A 17,954-nucleotide genomic window follows, 5' to 3' on the forward strand; every position below is an offset into this window, starting at 1 on the left:
CGTCGTGTTGCTCTTAATCTGGTCGACGCTGGAGGGGTGTAAGGTTTGACTGGTGAGACACAGAGCTGCTCATCGTTCCTGCCCTTCAACGAACGCGACATGAAGTGACGATCAGAGGATGTTGTGATGCAAAAGCATTGCTAAGAAAGGACAGCAAGACGTGCACGACTGTTTGTGAACAATAAACGCTTGTTTCCTGCTCTTACACTACCACGCCACGGTAGAGGCAGGCAGCGTGCACTAGTTTCGATTAGTTGTCATGAAAACTTATACGAGCTATCAGGGGAAAAAACATGAGACCGTAACAAGGTTGTAAGTAGGAAGCAGAAAGGTATAAAGGTGTTTTCCCAGGTCTCTTCCTAATTGTAAACCTCAGTAGTGTTATTGTAAGAACTGTGAACACGACACAACACATTCAAATGAATTAATTACACACTAATAAGCTGTGACAGATGTGTAGGCTTTACTGCGGGGTCTGTGTAACCTGGCAGTCGTGTGCAGCGCCGCCGTCCTCGCACTCTGATTCTTATCATTCCTGCCAAACAAGTTTATGTGGAGAAATTCTGCCAAACAGACTGGCATGCCGATGTGGGTATGTACACCAGTGTAGATTTTTGTGTACCACTTTCCCAACCACAAACTGAGGTTGTGATGAAGGTTCACAGTCGAGGAGTAAAACTGAGAAGTTTTGCCGTTGAGGCTTTTTCGTCTCAGCGGAGGACTTTTACAAGAAGTGACAAATGGCGGCATGAGACAGGAAAAAGGCTGCTGTGTGTAACTGCTGTCACAGGCACTGACCAGATAACCACAGCACCTTGAACTGCTACAGATCTGCAGAGATAAAAGTCACCGTGCTGCGTCTTTTACTCCCCCCCGCCCCCCCCGAGCCGAGGTGCCATGCTTGACCTCGTAATCACATGGGAGCAAGCAAAGCACACAACCTGACAACCTCAGTGAGATTATAAACAAGCAGCGACACTGACGACTGAAGATGTCAGATTTCAACAGAACTGCCCTTTAAACTATCTGATCCAGTTTCTAATTCAAAGCAAACTTGTTCACCATCTTTAATCGAATTTACTGGGCACTCTGTCCTCGTTTCCAGGCGGCATCACGGCTAAATGACCAAACGTAATCTTAAAGACAGCTGCAACACAAACACCGGTCTCTCACAAGAGTGTTCGTGCGGATATCTTTACGTAGTAAAAGCCCCTTGGCATGCCGGTGTGTGAAATGTCAGCCTTTAAAAACCCGTAAACCACAGGACATCAGTGCTCACACACTTTTTAACGTGGCAATACATCTTCTCAGAACTGAGTGCTGTGTATTTCACACTCACACACACACACACACATACCTGATCTTACTTTATCAGCACTGTGATAAAGCCACACACCAAGCAGCCTGACTGCACCCTCTCTGTATCATCACATCAGTCTGAGTGCCTCACACCAAGTCATCCAGAGAGAAAGTCATAAACCTATTAACTGTTTGTTTCTCTGAGTCACTCACACCTTTTTTCTTTTTTATTTTCATAATAACCTTGTTGGGCTCATAGTTAGTATATTTCTACACAAAGTGTCTCATGCCACAGCCATAAAAGTGTTGAAGGAAGTTGACACGTAATTAAATAGTGAGTATATGGAGAGAATAAATGAAGTGGCTCTAATGGCCTAATAAAAAAGTAGTAAAAGTAGATGGGCAGTTGGGCTGCAATAGCTTCAGCATTTCTAATAGACAACTGTCAGCGGTTTGATAACAACTGTGTGCTTTGTCAACACACACTTTAATTATAATAATTTAAAAAAGGAGAATTTAAAGGCTTGTTTAAATATATATATTTAAAAAAATGAAATGATCCTGACAGGAACAAAAAAAAAAAAAAAGTATATTTATTGTGAGGAAATAAATCTGTGAGCAACTTTATCCCCTGTAAAACCCTCAGGTCAGCAGCGGTGGAGGCATCACTCCTGCTTGCTCCTCTGCGCTGAACAAGTTGTTAAATGAATTAGAGGAGATGGATGTACTTAACCCCGCGAATATCACGAGTGCTTTGCTTATTCGTGCAGAAATGACACAGGCCCGTTTCTGCACATTTAAAATTTGAAAAAAAAAGGTTCTGAATGCCTGCATTTATATTTACTATTAAGCATGAGATTCATGGTGTGTGTGTGTGTGTTTTCTGTTTATGAAATATTAAATGCGAGCAGCCACCTTTGGTCTGTGAGGCTTTCAAGTGGCTTTTAATTCATTTAGTCGCGCGTAATTTCTCATTCTAATTCCAAGGAGAAGCAACTTATTTTCGCGATAAGTCATGCAATCAAAAAAATAAAAGAAAAAGAAAGAAAAAAAAAGTGATCTAAAACAAACACGGAAACACTGAGAAAGGATTGCATGTGACAGAAGAAGATGCAGATTTGCACGAGTGAGGATAAACAGTGCGTATAGTACCTTAAAGTCAGCAGTCGCCCGACCTCTTGTTTTCCATCAAAAGTTGAGCCACCTCTTGTCACTGCTCCACGACGAGTGATCCAAAAATAGGCAACTGCTCTGTGGGAGGACAGAGAGGAAGAAGAAGAAGAAGAAGAAAAAAAAAAAAAAAAAAAGAAAGAAGTCAAAAGTCCTGCGGATGAGGAGGAGGGGTGGGGGGGTGGTCGGGTAGAAAACCGCACGGGAGGTTTGGAGCTGCGGAGCGCACACGGCGGATGGAGCGCACAAATGTGAGGTAAAGTGCGCGCTGCGGGCTGCGGGGGTGAAGTAGAGGAGAGAGGAGAGAGGAGAGGAGAGAGGAGAGTAGCGGCATGTGAGGAGGGCTGCTTTGAGAGGGTGGCAGGTAAACGAACCGCCCCTCCCCGTTTCTGATGCTCAAATCGATGATTTGCCAGCTGTGGCGCAGCTTGTCTCATTGCCCCACTTTGGTTTTTACAGCCGCTCCTCTCCGACGCGCTGATCTCCGGGGACAGAGGGGGAGAGAGAGAGAGAGAGAGAGCGAGAGAGAGAGGAAGGCAACGAGAGAGGGAGAGAGAGAGAGAGAAGTCACTGCCAGGAGAGCCCTCACACTCATTCATTTTCATATTTACACGCCACATGTTTGCATGTCAAGAAGAAGAAGGGGGGAAAAGTCTGCTAAATAGTCGATTGCGCACAGCGGCGCGCGTTTTTGCTCCGTATGGAGAGGAAGCGTGTTGTTGTACCAGCGGAGGGCATCGAGCCAGATCCCGCTCCCCGCACACCTGAGAGGAACCTGAAACCACAGCCCGGTGCAGGCTGCATCACGGGCTCCCTGTGCAGAGCTGCTTATTAGAGCTCATGGGATGATCACTTTCTCTGAGGTTTGCAGGATTAAAAAAAAAAAAAAAATGAAATAAAGAGGAAAAAGTTGTGTGGAATAATGAAGTTGTTCCGGCTGTTTTGCCCGAAAGCCAGTTTTTCAATTAATTTGTAAGAAATTAAAAAATATATATAATTGTTATTATTCTGAGAATTCTGCAGTGAACAGTTTTAATGTAGCTGCACTGAAACACACACTTTATTATCTGTATTGAAGCTTTTTTATTCCTGTTTCAACTTCACACACACTCTCTCTCTCTCTCTCTCTCTCACACACACACACACACACACACACATATATATATATATACACACTAAATAATCCCACCGCAGGCCTATATCAAAAATAAAATACATATTTGAATATAAACATAAATCTGCGATTAAGAAATGCAAATGGGGCAGTGGATCTTTGATTTCTCTCTTTTCTTTTCTTGGACATCTTTAAGAACACAGCCTGCAGCGGAACCGGAGCAGGCACAGAGGACACAGTGACAGAAACACAGCTTTTATTTTCGCCCTCACAGTGTCTCAACGTGTTTGTGCTGTTTTAATTGATTTTCAGCTGGAACTACATTGACTGCTGTGTGAAAAGTAGCCTACGGAATATATCAGTGGCCGGTTTCTGCCAAAATCTGATATTGGACGGGAAACATGTCAAGTTTCAGAGAGTGGTGTGTGGAATTAAATAGTTTGAATGAGGACTGTATTACAGTTAATGAATGTGGAGAAAGAAACATGGATTCATGATGAATCATGTTAATATTTCCTACAAAATGTTGTAATTAGAAAAATATATGAAATAGATTTTTGCATGAATGATCATCTCTTTTCCCACTAATTTTATTGTGCATGTGTGTGTGTACATACATTACACATAAAAACATTTTTATTTGTGTGCATAAACCTGTGTGCCCCAATTACACACATTTATACTCATTTGTTGTGTGTGTGCCTGTGTGTGTGTGTGTGTGTGTGTGTGTGTGTGCGTCTGCACATGTAGTAACATAGCTACTGCATGGGTGTGCACAGTGTGTCTGCATCTCAGATTGTGGTTTGCATGCACGTTTTTATTTTATGTGTGTATAAACCTGTGTGCCCCATTTGCACACATTTACACTCATTTGTTGTGTGTGTGTGTGTGTGTGTGTGTGTGTGTGTGTGTGTGTGTGTGTGTGTGTGTGTGTGTGTGTAAGAGAGAGAGGAATGATTGACAGTTTGCATCTGCACACAGGCTAACTGCTCTGCACTAGCAGGTGTGCAGGAGCCCACAGGTAATGCAGCTGTTTACTTACAATGTGTTTCTCTTACTGAGTTTAGCATAAATAACACACTGATACATTCACATTTACAATTAATTTACACATCCCATTGAAAATACAATTAGTGTGGAGCAAAAAAAAAAACAAAACAAGAAGAAGCGGAGACAAGACAACAGGAGGTGTGAACCGGAGAAAAAGGTTCGGCCTGAAAAATCCTTAAAAAATAATTATCAGGTGTTTTTTTTTGTGTTTTTTTTTATCAGAGCAGAATCGAGCCCTTATCGTAAGGTGTACAAATACTTCTCAGAAAAGTTATTCTGCTGTGGTTTTGAGACTCCACAAAAGTTTCATTATGAAGCATCTGAGATCTGCATTTAAAAAAGAAAGGACAAAAAAAAAAATCACACACAAACACACACACAGACACACACACACACAGAATCTCTGCATATGATTCACACCCGCTCTCTCCTGGGAAGCTGAATGGGAATTGAAAAGTTCCAGTAAAGAGATTCAAATTTTCTTGCTGCATAATTATAAATTCATGCTAAGTTAGGGATGTTTTCATCATTACGGACAACAGCTGGTGATTTGACTGCAGCCTGTGTTTTATCCAACAATTCATCTTGCTGCCTCCCAGAGACCCAAATGTACTGCAGCTGACACTTTGGCCACAAGGGGGACAAGTGAGCCTCATGTTAGAGAGAGGAGCGAGGATAAAAAGGATGATGATGATGATGATGATGATGAAGATGATGACCTTTTCTTCATAAGACGTTCTACGCTCCGGGTTTGTTGTCATGCAATCGCTTCTGCCAGTATTGACGATTTTCAAAAAGCAGCCGACCCTGACCTCTGCATTCAAACACAGAAGATTATTTGTGCGGCGGAGACGAGGACGAGTTCCAAGACGTTAAAGCAAATTGTTAATGAGCATCTATGTTGCTGAGGCATAAAGAGGGCAAGTGGAAGGAAGAAAAAAGAGAAAAGAGAAAACCAAATATGTGTGTGAAGTGTTCAGAAATCAAAGAAGACCTTGAGCCGAGACGTTTCAATCGTCTCTCTGAAAACAATAAACAGTACTTGGAAAATTACAAGGGTTATACACCCCAGAATTAATCTTTCCAACCCATAACTAAAGAGAGAGACACTGTTGCCTCGCCATCAAGTGGGTATATTTTAATTACAGGCTATTGACTACTGAAAGTAATTTGTCTCAGAAAGATGCCCAAGAGCTAAAAGACAGACGTCTCGACTAAATCTGGAATGCTCAGCCACTTTTTTTGCTCTGGTTTTGTGGTGAGCCCTCGCAACTTTCTTCAGTCGCTCTTCTTTAATTGTTCACCTTTTAAAGATTAACAAGGATTCCCGGGAAGACTGTCACTCTCCTGCCTTTATCCGGGGTAAGTACTGGATTTTCAGACTTTTTTTTTTTCCTCTCCCTCCCTCCCTCTCTCTGAAATTGAAGAGTGGGTTTCTCTTTCCCTTTTCTTCTCGGCAGCTCTTTGAATTTTTTTGAAACGGAGGCACTCCACGAGCTCACCTCTCGAATGAAACACTATTAATCCTCATTTGTGCGCTGCCAAGGAGGACAGTGGAGATGAGAGCCAATCAGAACAATAAAAGCTGACCCTCGGCGGCGCCTCCAAAGCGCACACGCCTCCGGCTGTTAATGGGATGTCAGTCAGCTGGGCGAAAGAAAACAGCCCAATAGTGTAATTACTGTCTGGTGTGAACTCTCAGCTGTGGCAGCTTAATGTCACTTAGTACATTAGTGGGGAGTGTCAGCTGAACGCGTGTGGCAGCTGCCCAGATGTTAGAGGACGTCAGCCATGTGTGGTGAGTTTCTTCAGGTATTCAGAGGTTTTTACAAAAACACAATCACCACAGTTCACGTGTCAGTCGCACAGCGAGGGCCCAAATGCTCCTGCTATTTCTTTTTCCTTTAACTTCCTGTTAACGAGACCATGGAAACTGCCTCATTAAACCTACATCATCTTCAATCATCAACTCTTTATCACTTGACCACAGAAAATACCCTATAAGCTCAGAGACCATTCAAGTCAAATCGTTGCTGCTTGTAAATTTGTGTCACGTGGTGTAAAATAAAACTTCACTAGTCCCCGGGAAGGAAAATTAGTCTTTACAGATTTATTGTGTTTGTCATTATTAACTGTTGCCTTAGAGGCAAATTGAGTTTATATGGCAAAGGGCTTGAACCTATTTGAGTTCGTGATACTTTTTTAGAGTTGAAAACCTGAAGGGGAAGACCCCATCGAGTTCTACCTTTTTTATTCGTCCCCTCAAGCTGCAGCTGGGTAAATTAAAAAATACAAAACTTGAACAAAAAATTAATTCCAGATTCATCCCAAGAAATATGACACCGAATGGCCAGAGGGTGGCGCTGTAATTAATCCCGAAACATGCAATATGGAAAGCCCACGACTGGTGCAGCTCAGTGTTTTCTACAAGAGACAACTCTTGGATTTATTCTTCAGTTATTCAAAGTTTTACAAAAAAAAAAAAATCAAAGTTGTCCAAAAAATACAAACGAATGTGAGTAGCAATACTTTTTCTTCTTCCCCATTAATAATCTTACAACTTCTTTATTTATATTTTGACCCATTGGAGGGGCCCAACCTCTGGGAACTACTGGATTAAACTACCCAAGCGTCCATACAGTTTAGTTAAAAGAAGAACTTTTACTTTTAAAAGGCAAATAATTCTGTCTAATAGCATTTGAAGAACTTGTAACAGTATTTTAACAGCGTAGTATCGGTAGTTTTAGTTTGGTTAAGTATCTGGATACTTTCTCTACCACTGATGCGTCAGTAGCATTAATAAATGTTGTCGCTGTCGAACTTAAAATCTGTTCTTCTCTCTTTCACTTTTAGGTTTTATCTCAGTTTCTTTATCCAGACAACAGGTGTCAACAACTTCTGATATATTTCCATAAAACAGTTTCATCATGTCGACAGATTATTTACTTTAGTGGTGACGTCAGGAGGGAGGAGGAGACTCTGGACAATTAAAAAGTCAACAGCAGTCTGCAACTTCTTGTAAGACACTGGACAGACATCCGTCCAACCATCTGCCACCTCCAGCGTGTTTGTGTCAGACTTGCAAACGTGGTTGGATGTCGGGCATTTTAACAGAGCGCAGAGCGGTGGGAGCCGCATCAACGATACCAGGCCTCCGTGTTTGACATGCAACTCAACGCAGCACGGCTGTCACAGTGAGTCGCCCTATCTCCTGGAGAGTTTATTAGCTGTGCTTAATTAAACAAATGTGATTAGACTGATCCAGACTCACACATCTGAATCCTGGGTAAGAAGTCAACCATGAGAGGCGGCCACAGAGAGAAAGTCGAGTCACGCACGGCTTAGCTTTATTAATAGCGCCTATTACTCACCAACGTACACCTTAGCGAGCCGCGGAGTTAACGTGTGAGTAATGTGCACGGGCAGCGACATTTCAGGTCCACTCCTGAAGTTTGTCAATCACGGTTTAGCGCCGACTGTCAAAGAGAAAATGAAGCTCTGGTTATTTGATTGTAATTGATTACTGGTAATATAGTGTAAGATATGTGGGTGGGATTTTGCCATTACCGCTGTCAGTCTGACTCTGTGTGCTAATATTTTACCGGGGTTTTAAACTCCGAGTCGTTTCGATTCAACATCAAGCGAGAACTCTTTAGTTGTCAAGAAAATAGAACTTGCTCCTCAGATGTTCTTTGGTTCGAGGACAGAAGTTGCAGAAAGATGCATCATCTCACAAACTCGGTTAACGTTTGAACTTTCGCTGCCCTCTGCGTCTCCTCAATTTGATTGTGCGCTCGTTACTCAATCACAAACAACCGAGACATCCAGCGCTGTGCCATTTAATACAATGCTTTCTCTATGTCTGAGAGCACTGAGGGGATGTGATGGGGCACTGCAGGTAATACAGCTGTGATAGGTTATTGGGTCAATGCCAGTTCAAACTAATGACGCCTCCAATAGTTTCTTCAAAAGTTCAGGTTAGAGGTCACCAAGCTGAAATCGTTTAAATGACCCATTCAAACTGTTCCGCTTTGGCAAAGAGCTGATTCCTGTGATTGTCTAGAAAGACTCTGTGGACCCGAGGGTTTTCAGTCGGGCACAATCAGCATCAGTCACTTTCAACGTGTGTTTTTTTTAACCATTTAAAGGTTTGTTTGCTTGTCGGCTATAACACTTGAAGGCGATACACTACATGTAAAACAAAACCCGGTATTGATTGTTTTTCAAGTGCATCTTCGAACGGTAATGACGTGCGCATGTGTACATTGAAAGGGTTATTGCTTGTTTAAGTGTTTTTCCTCTGAATACCAGCCACTAAGGAGATCACTTTCTAAATCAATTACACTTTGGGTGATATGAGGACAAAATCCACAGCAGTCAGTGTAAAAGTTCAGCTGTGAGGCTTCAGCAGACGGAGTGAGACAAGCTGAGACGGATTTTTTCATACTGGGCCTTGAAGTTTTCTTATCTGTGCAAAATAAACAGTTCAGCTAAACTTCAATATTAATCATGTCATGTTGCTAACCCTTTCCTCTGTCTTGAGCTACAACCTGCTCCATTGATGAGATTAAAGTAGGTGGAGCGCAGCAACCTGTGGCGCATGTTTCAGATCACGACTAGATTGGAGGCAGCTGCTAGTCTGGGCAGCATGAACGGCTCTCTGCGGAGAATTTAGTGTCATGTGACGGAACAAATGCTGATTCAGAGGCGTTTGCAACCCGATGGCAAGAAGGAAAACGCAACTTTCAGAAACAGAAAGTGGTTGAACCCCAATATTAAGAGAAGGAACGAAGGAAGTGTAAAATCATTCCTGTTTCCACCTGTTTAACCGGTTCCGCTTCAAAATGGAAAGGGTTCATCCTTGGGTCATGAGCATAGACTGTAAATAAAAATGGCCGACACATCTCCACTTCCTCCAGAGAAGAAGCCTGGATGTGAACACTGCCCATTTCACTTTGCTTTTGTCAGCTGTCAACGTCGTCCATCTTTATTTAAAGTCTATGGTCACGACCAACCCGTCGACAAAATGTCGTGGGAAGCGGCCCAGCAGTTATTGAGTGATCCTGCTAACACACAAAAACGCAATAAAGACATAACCTCTAAGATGATGTAACTGATACGTCGAATAACGGACAGAATTATTAGAAATGTATTTTGCAACCAAACAATAAAACCAGAGTAGAATCTTTACGTTACCTTGTTGCTTCCTGTCGTGTCTTTGTGAAGCAGATTGAGAGAAGACAGCGATGTCTGTATCAATAAAGATGTGAGTGATAAGAGTGTGGGGGGGGTGACGGATGTATTAACGCTACTTTGTTTTGTTGAGGAACCGTGTCATGGTATACCACATAATTATATAGGTGCATGACGTAACCATGGCAACATATGTAGGCACCAGGTTACACCTTTGCCGTCGTATGTGCACGCACGTGCGTGTGTGTGTGTGTGTGTGTGTGTGTATCAGCGAGAGAGTTGAACTGCTTTGCAAACACGATTGAAGTCATGAGCTTCATTGGAGACGTCAAAACAGTGAAGCGTAACATTAAGACTCTGATTCAATTAAATTTTTGTCCGAGTGAGAGACGCTTTAAAGGCACAACAGTGTTGAGCACCCGTGTGCAGAATGTTAAGTACACAGACGTTGATGTGTGTAGTTTAGTGGCGGATGAAATCATCAAACTAATTTCCTCCAATGTTCACAGAGTGTGGACACAAGAAACATTCTGCTGTTACGAAGCCGCAAACAAGTTTGGTGCAAATAAATGTGAATTTTGTGTTGTTCAAATATATACATCTGTACTTGACATTGACTCTCAGAGGACATCAAAGTTTCAGGTCGCCAGCGAGTCACATGATCGACAGAGAGACAAACAACCATTCATGCTCAGATTCACACCTACAGTCTGCAGAAAACCCCGAGCAGACACTGCGGAGAACATGACACATGAACATGAAAACCTTTGTATCACTTTCTGAACACCAAGCAGACACAGAGAGGCCGTGACCGAGCCAGGACTCGAACCTCCGTGCTGCGAGGTGACAGTGCTAACCATGGCACCGCTCGATACTTCTACCAACTGCTTCTAAATGGACTTTGGTAAAACTCTTCTCCTGTTTTCCGTTAACATCAATCTCAGACGCTGTTTGTGTCTTTAAACCCGACTTTATCTGCACTGAAACATTTATCCTGGCCTCCGTGTACTGCTGCATCCATCACATCACCATTAAGAATTGGAATGCCTTTAAGCCTCTTAAGCACGTTTCCATTTTAACCAACACCACCACCACCAGAGGAATCTCTAATTCGGCATCATTTTTTAGCGAAGCTCGTCTAAACTGATTGCGTTTGTAATGTCGATGAGCAAAGCGAGCAAAAAACATGGTTCCGCCGCATGTGAGTGAATAACGTGGAGCAAACCGCCGGACCATTTACCAGATTAAAAACAACAATGCGAGTCAATGTGTAAGACTAAAATAATGACTTGTTCTTCAAACAGTAACTTGGTTCTCTGGAAAATTCATATGGGACAATTTCCATTCAAAGTACATGAGACAGAAGAAATGGTTGACTCACCTTTACTGTTTTGAAGCTGAGGCAGAAATCTCATTTCTCCAAACCACAACCCGAGAACCATCTGAAACAGAAACAGAAGGGTTTTAAACCTGCAGCTCCATAAAACTGGGAGACTCACAGGAGACAAGTTTAAACAAGAGAGGTCATAATTCGTTTTGCTTCAGTCTATAGCTCCAAAAATGTTGTATTGCTACATTTCCCATAATGCTTATGTCATTTACTTATTCTGTTTAATTTATGCAAGTCTCAATTCGAGTTGTGAATAGTTAAAACAACGACGACTTACAGTAACTGATCCTTGTATTGGAGCTAAACTCTGCTTTTTAATTAGTTTTAATGAACAGCATACGCGAATAAGCGAAGCACTTTAATCGCTTCCTGTGTCGCAGAAGTTCACAGCGTAGCTTTGCGTGAACTCTGACCTGTTCCACACTTCCAACAGGAGATCGTTCCCACTCAAAAAGTGACATAGAGCAACAGCGGATGTTCAAGGTGAGCGTGGGACCGAAAGAGGAAACATTCCCCTGATTCTGAGTCTTCAATCATTTTGAAGCTGCTTTTTTAAGGTCAAAAAAGTTGCATGGCGTTTCTTTGGGTAAAAAAATCGACAGGAGATCTCCGCTGACTTGCGAGGAGTCATCAAAAAAAAAGTCTCAGACCAGTCGCGGGGTTTTCCTTTACTGCACACTGAAGCACTGCTTCATTTTTAACCGCGCAAGTGTCCCCGGATCATCCATCAATCCGGAGACATCTCCATACGCCGCGATGCATCACTTCATTTCCAACAATCACTCATACTGTAAAGCTCTAATCCAGCTCGCACTCTCGAGTCGTCTTTGACAGCAGCTTAGCCACCCTGCCATCCAGCGTAACACAGCGGGTGCGGAGGAGCCCCTCAGGGGTGAGATATCCTCCTCCTCTCTTCCACCTCTTCCCTGGTTGCCCCTGGTGACAGTGACAGAAGTCTGTAATTGCCACCTCGTCAGACGGCTTCATTAAGACGAGCATTGTCTGCACAGCTGAACGACGGTGGATGGGGAAGAGCGGGGAGAGAGCCCACAATGCAATTACTGCATCGCTGTGACAGGTGGGGCCTCCAATCCTCTGCGTCGGTGGGGCCTGATGCATGTTGGGGAGCCACGGCAGGCTTGCATCATTTTTCACCCCCCCTGTCATTAGTTGGTAATGATTGGATTATTTTGCAGATGAATCGCAGTATATGTCTTGCTCAGAAACACTTCCTGGCCGTATTAATCAAAACCATCAAGGCAGAGCAGTCAGCGCGAATTAAAAAAACAACACGTCTAGATTAAAAATTACTGTAATCCTTCATCAGTGTGCCTTTAACCCTTTGATTGCGGGGGTGTGCCATCTTTAATCAATGTCTTTGACATAGTGACAGTCTTTATGAATCGTAAAACCCAGATTACCGATAATGTTTACGGTTCATAACACTTGAGCAGGAGCATTCAGCACCAAAGCATCAAACACAATTGCTATCACATCTTGTTGTAGCTCTATAGGAATTTTATTTACACTGAACGAGCACACAGGTTGCACTCAGTGCTGCTGACCTGCACAGCGAGGGTCACATGAAACACATTAATTATCGAATTAGATAAATTAGAAGTGTAAGAGAGCTGTGACACAGAAACAGGAGGTTATCTTATTTTTAAAATGATCCTAAAATGTGTTTTGTTTTTTTAAATCATCCCCAATATTTAGTTTTTCTATTCAGTAAATTTGGAATCAGGAGTAAAGAAAAAGAAAGGTGAGTTTTGCTTTTAAATAGTTCGACCGATCGTTCAGTCACACGACTTGTACCGGTGTCTGTGCAGATGCAACATGTACAGTTTCATACGTTTGTGTCCTTTCGCAGACTCAAACAATTAATGAACAATCTTCACCTGATGTAAACTACAGTTGTCTTGCATAGATACTGTATTAAGAAATAACTTAAAGTATGTTATGTGATATAATTCAGGGTTCAGCAGAATCCGTGTTTCTTATATATTATTGTTACTATTATCAAATATATTTTGAAAAAGCAAAAGGAAGTTGTTACAAAGCTGATGTATATAAGTGCCGTGTAATAGCTTTTCATTGCAGAAGTGTTTCTGTGCAGCTACAAATACATATGAGGTAATGTGTGTATATAATGTGTACATAATATGTGTATTGTATTTTTGTCTTATGACCTTTTTAGTTGAGCTGCATTTTGTCTAAATACTAAATTCACCATCACGCTCATGACGGATACTCTCTCATTTCTGCTCCGAGACGTGCAGAGAGCCGCAGCCTGACTCGCTCTCACTCAGTCCACCCCCAGTGAAACACATTCCTTTCATCCATCAAAATTCCACATGATTGAAAATGCCCTCGGTGGAAACATATCATAGCCATCCACGGCTCTTGGACCGCTCCCATTGGGCGGTTCGGCCCATGCCAGGCGTCTGGGTTGGCCCAGGGCCTCCAGGGAGGCCGGGGCTTATGTCTCCATGGGCCAGTAAGCCTAGAGGCCTCGTAGCCCTGGGAGATGTAGCAAATCAGGGATGCACCTTGGCACCGGTGCCCCCCCACCCTCCCCTTAGCCTTAGGACTGCCATAGCTAAAAGACGGTTAATGGTGGCCAACTGTGCAGCGAGTGGGTCTGGGGTGTTGGGGAAGCGTGTCTGTAGGTTCATCTGGATTGGCGTCGATAAGGATGTTCGCTCTCCGTCCTCTGCCTATCACTGCCATGCACAGGATGAGAGCTGAGTGTGACACGTTTATGTTTCTGTGCTTGGGTGTGCATCTGTGTGTGTGTGTGTGTAGCAGTGACACAATGATGAGAGACTGGCAGACCATCTTCAGAATGCCAGCAGTGACTGATGCCACACCAGACATTCCTTTCAGAGGAAACGGCGGCGTGGTCAGCACCATGCCAGCTTCCACAGGCCCGCAGGACACCAGCAACCCCCCCCTCCCCCCCTCCTCCTTTAAGCAGAGACCACGGCAGCGATGGCTCGAGCTTCCAACGAATGTGTGGAACTGTGCAAATGGGAAAACAAACAATGTGGGAAGATGTGTTTGGTCTCAACTTTTCAGATTTTTTACTTGGTAGAGCTGCAATTTTGTTTTTCATTCAACTTTGTCGTGTATTGGACGTCTTACTTTCACTTGTTGAGTCAAAGTTTGGTTTTGAGTTTGACTGCGGGTTTGTTGAATCAGTGCATATTTATTTTCACAAACTGTGCTTACACATACAGTCCCCTTGAAATTAACAAAAAAAAATACTCGCTCCTTCCACCAACGGTCGTTGTAATCCACCCAGAAAGTTTTTGCATAATCCGGCTAACTACCAAACAAACACAGCTGAAAACATAACCTCTTTGAAGGAGGTCATAAATTTAACCCTGGACCTGAAGCCACACTGCGAAAGATATCATGAGTCTCGCTCCTCTCCTCCTGTCAGGTGAGCTTCTCCGTCTCGTAGCTCAGATTTTTTTCCAGAGGTTACGGGGGTATTCAATCGCCACAGCCCCTCATGCTGCACCAAGGCTTAAGTGATGACACAGAATGATTATAGCAGCAGTTAAATACCTGGTCTAATGAGCCAATTAGCCCTATTGACATCCATGGCTGTCTCAGAGGTGGAGTGAGTACCACGTACATGCTCCTTAATCAGAACCGATAACACCATTTAGCCTTCAAACGCTAATCCTGACTCCGGGGCTCGCTCTGGAATCCACTGTGATTTCTCTGTACTCAAGCTGAGAAACTTCACGCTTGATTCATTTTTCAATTCCGCTCCTCCTGCATAGTTGTAACTTCGCTGTGGTTTTACAGGCATTATGACTGGTTAGTTTTGATATGATTTTTTTTTTTTTTTTTTTTTGCAAAGGGTTGTTTCCAAGCTCAATATTTTTCGAAAAAAAAAAAAAAGAAATTATGCAGAAAAGATGCATTTTGCATATTTTTACAGCGATCACTATAGATATTTGACAATAAGAAGTATTTTTCCTTTTATCTAAGCTGTTTTGCAGATGTAAGAACAGACGATGGAAAACCTTTATTGTCGGTTGAGCTCCGTTTCATGGTCTACAAAAAACAAAACCGAAAAAGTGGTGACATGTGCTTCACGTAAAGTTGGGGCATTTCATTAAAAACCCATGCCACATCAAAGAGACTGAAAGACAAAGGTTTAGCTGCGGGGACTAGTTGAGTCACAGAGGTGTGAATGTTTTGATATTATTCAAGTAACTGTAAAAATTATGTATTTCTGTCTTTCAGCACCGTGAGAATATCTCAGCTTGTGCACATGAAACCGTTTTCCTTTCTCGGTGTATTGTTGAGAAGGTTTTTATTTAACAAAGTGAGTAATTCCGTTGGACCCAAGGCAGAAAAACTACTTGCATTTCCTTGACTTACGTTTACCAAAAAGAATTTAAATGTCACATTCGAGGAAAAGCTCTGGTTTTATATATCATACACAGACAGGAAGCACTGAGTACACATGAGTTTGATATGGAGGGAAGATTATGTCTTTGTGGTCGAAGGGAAGCGAGAAACGTGCTGCTTATCTGTTCATCTTCATGTCTGAGGTCAGTTACACAAACACACATACGCTGATGTCCTTTCATACATGACAGAGACACAAAGAACACAAAAGACAGTGGCTCACACCTGAATTTAGGGCACCTACATCTGCCACGTGTGGTGTACACACACAGACACACACACACAGATTTCTATCTCTGTAAGGACACTCACTGCAGTGATACATTCCAAGCCCGTGACTTTAACCACGGTAACTTATTCTAAACCTAAAGCTGCTTTCAGACATGCACTGAACTCCAGATATTTCAAGTGAAATAATCCAGAGGAGCTATATTTGAAAAACACAAATGCCAGAGTCAGTCGCTCCAGACGTTCTCTGAAGTTTTTCCACCCAGCCTCTTCGTAAAACACTCCAGAGGATGTCGGAGTGAGCCCATGTGAGAATACAGGCTCTCGTTCAAGTGACGTGCCAAGATAATTGAGATATAAGATATATATAAGAGCTTTTGGTGATAAGGCCGATGCCGGTGTGGATGTGCTGTAAACAATGAATTTATACGTCATGTCTTGCCTCCTGCTTCTCTTACCCAGCAGCCCCCTGGAGATTATAATTGGTGTGTCTCGTATACATGCACACTCATCCTTGTATGTCTTCATTGATAAAAAGGAAACCCGACAAACCCCACCAAAAGCAAATCGACCATCAAAAATAATTTAACCTTTAAAAATGTCCTCTGTTTCCTAAACTCACTCGTCTCGATCTAAGTCTGGTCCTTGGAAAGACAGAAGTATCAGAACACACACGTCTGAACACACTGAGGTGTGTTAAAGTCACGTAGAGTCTCTCTGGTCTTGATTGGTTCGTCAGTAAATATAATGTCCAGATGGTGAAGGAAGGAGACATCAGACTGTCGTCCCTACAGAAGCAGAGCCGCAGAGCTGCATAGTCGACGTGAATCTTTTATCTGCGGTCGTCCCTGAGGACCTAGAGAAGTGTCTACGGGGCCACGTCTGCCTGCTTCTGCAAGTGGCCACAGGGGAGGGCCAATTAGCAGTTCCCATGGAGAGGCGCTGTGGCCCTAATAAGAGATGGTGGGAGAAGGAGAATCAATTAAACCTGCGCTGACCCCCAGAAACAAAACGGGAGGATCCGTCTGCACAGAACCTTTAAAACAACACAGCGGTTCCAAGGCTGGACTTTAAATCACGCCCCCCCCCCCCCAAATTTTAACGACGCTGAATTCAACCTGAAACAGTCGACAAGAGGATGGAACAGTATATTTAGCTTCAAACGCTGATGACTCAGATATTTTCAGAAAAACCCTGATTCAAATAAAAGCAAACTGACGTAACTTTCAAAAAACTGTCCTCCCTTTACAAGAACGTCTGTACTTTTTCGAAAATGTCCTTAATTTCTAATTATTTCTTCACCCGACTAACTCATTTCAAAAGTGCCCAAACTTCCAGCTCCAAGACGTCTTCACATTTGCCTTTTATGAAATTAAATCAATTTGTAATAATGTCTTCACTTTCCAATCATATCTTTACATTTCAAAAATATTTACTTTCCAAAAATGTTTATATACGTTTAGGATTTTTATTTCCTAATATGTATTATTTCGCTTCATACAAAGTTCCTCAAGTTCCAACTTAGAGCTTCCATGTTTTTTCCCTCGCTTTACTTAGTTTTTTAAAAACATAGTAAAAACCGTGATTTACGTCCACAACATGTTTTAATTTAGCAGTGTTACAGGTTTTCATGACGATCCTCATAATGTCTGTGGAATTTCCAGAATGACTGACTGAAACACGTTCAGACTGTTATCTGCTGCAGATGTGACCGCAAGCTGAAGCTTTTGTTTGATAAATGACTGAAATATTCGACAGGAGGAAGTTGATGTGTGAGAGAAAACTTGTAGATAGGCAATGCATTGTGGGTAGCTTCCTCTCATTTATATTTTGGGAGTCGTCAACAAAGACGCGGGGCGAAGCAGCGGAGATACCTCAGGAGGGAGGAGAGGATAATGAAAAGTTTGATTATCTGAGTTGCACTCTGTTTTTGACTATAATTCATAGCAGAAATTAAATTCTGCATAGAGTTCTCTTAATTCGACTTTAATTAAACAATACGCTATAAATGGTGCTTTCAATGACCAAATGTTCCCATGTAGCCAAGCTGAGGGTCCCCAGCCATTAAGACTGATATAA

The 17,954-nt window shown here is 42.6% G+C and overlaps 1 protein-coding gene across 12 annotated transcripts in view; it reads right to left on the reverse strand.

The window, feature by feature from the left end:
* Positions 1-17,954, reverse strand: part of satb1b (SATB homeobox 1b) — an 84,030-nt gene that overhangs the window by 52,631 nt on the left and 13,445 nt on the right. For 2 of the 12 annotated variants that reach the window (XM_069537388.1, XM_069537380.1), the window contains exon 1: positions 2,452-3,516. The gene's annotated coding sequence lies outside the window, so the exon portion shown is untranslated. Of the gene's footprint in view, positions 1-1,357; positions 1,422-2,451; positions 3,517-11,207; positions 11,269-17,954 lie in introns of those variants that run through there. The other 10 variants (XM_069537376.1, XM_069537378.1, XM_069537384.1 and 7 more) reach the window with 10 other exon arrangements.

This window comes from Paralichthys olivaceus, chromosome 13, assembly GCF_024713975.1.
Source record: "Paralichthys olivaceus isolate ysfri-2021 chromosome 13, ASM2471397v2, whole genome shotgun sequence".
In the NCBI taxonomy this organism is placed as follows: domain Eukaryota; kingdom Metazoa; phylum Chordata; class Actinopteri; order Pleuronectiformes; family Paralichthyidae; genus Paralichthys; species Paralichthys olivaceus.